Raw genomic sequence first — 1,365 nt, forward strand, 5'->3', positions numbered from 1 at the left:
AATTCCCCTCTCACCCTCTGTGCAGTAGTTTGTGTTGGTCTGTAATATAAAATTTGAGTTTGTAATTGTATAAAATAGATCCAATTTGACTTACAAAATTCCAATGGACATTTCTAAACTTTTGAAAGTGTCTAATTATAATAAAAGCGAACTTTACCAGATGTGCTGCTTAGTACGGAGATGTGAAATCTGAACGTCATTCAACTTTACGCCTTACCCGTTACTCTGCTACCATCTAGTGTTTAAAACTTGTCACTACAGTCCAACCTGTAATTCTTCAGACTCGCACTGCGAAATTCTTCCAGCAAAAACACAAAACAATACTGTCAGACTAAACCCAGTCTATTTGAGAACACTTAATTCTCCCAATATTAGCCTTGATCCTCATGATAATAAAACAAAAGTATGTTTTCACAACAGTTTTAGTCTAACTCGTGGAGCACTCATAGACAAAAATAAATTCACTCAAGGAGTCGATGACAGATTAAAACAATTGTTAATTTTATTATTATTCAGGGAGTCATATATACACTTAAGGTGATGTGGTTTCCTGGGTGTGGCTGAGGCGGCTGTGAGGCTGAAAGAAAACACCTTTTACAGCGAAAAGCAAACGCACAGATGAGATAAATACGTCCATCATCAAATTCAACACAAGCAGATGCAAAACAGCTTCATCGCCACTCGTCATATATATAAATATATATATATATATTTATATATATATATTTTGTTATTTTACAGACTGCGCTATGCAAATCATTTTTGTAACATCATTGAATTCTTGTGTTTCTGCGTTTTAAAACGAGGGGGTTCACACAGCCAGGAGCTGCAACCAGTTGATGCTACTGATTCTTTGAGGCAGATTTTAAGATGTGGCGTACAGTAAGAACACTGGCATTCATGATGGATGAAAAAAAACAACAACAAAAAAAACCGTATCTGAGGCTATATGTTGCTGGAAACCACACGTCAGCTGGTGGAAAATCCTTCCGTAAATACTTTGACGAGAGATTATATGAAGGTAAGGTGGAGTGCTACGTTAAGCCGAAACAATATCAAATAATAGTTAAATCTAGATTCAAGTCATACAAATGTTTTCGTGTGTGATCTCTCAGGTTATAGTCAGTCGTGAGGCACTCGTATTGGACAGGCAGTTTATTTACAAATAGCAGTCCCATACACACACACACACACACACACACACAGAGAAAAAAGAAGAAGATAAAAATAAAGTCATGATAAAATTTACAAAAACTGTGGAATGTCAGGGATCGTAAAAAAAAAAAAAAAAAAAAAAAACCCCAAAAAAAAAAAAAAAAAAAAAACTTTTCCCCCCTTTTTAAATTAAAACCCCTGGGCCCATCG

This window comes from Poecilia latipinna, unplaced genomic scaffold (assembly GCF_001443285.1).
Source record: "Poecilia latipinna isolate Pla-1442-1.1 unplaced genomic scaffold, P_latipinna-1.0 Scaffold322, whole genome shotgun sequence".
In the NCBI taxonomy this organism is placed as follows: domain Eukaryota; kingdom Metazoa; phylum Chordata; class Actinopteri; order Cyprinodontiformes; family Poeciliidae; genus Poecilia; species Poecilia latipinna.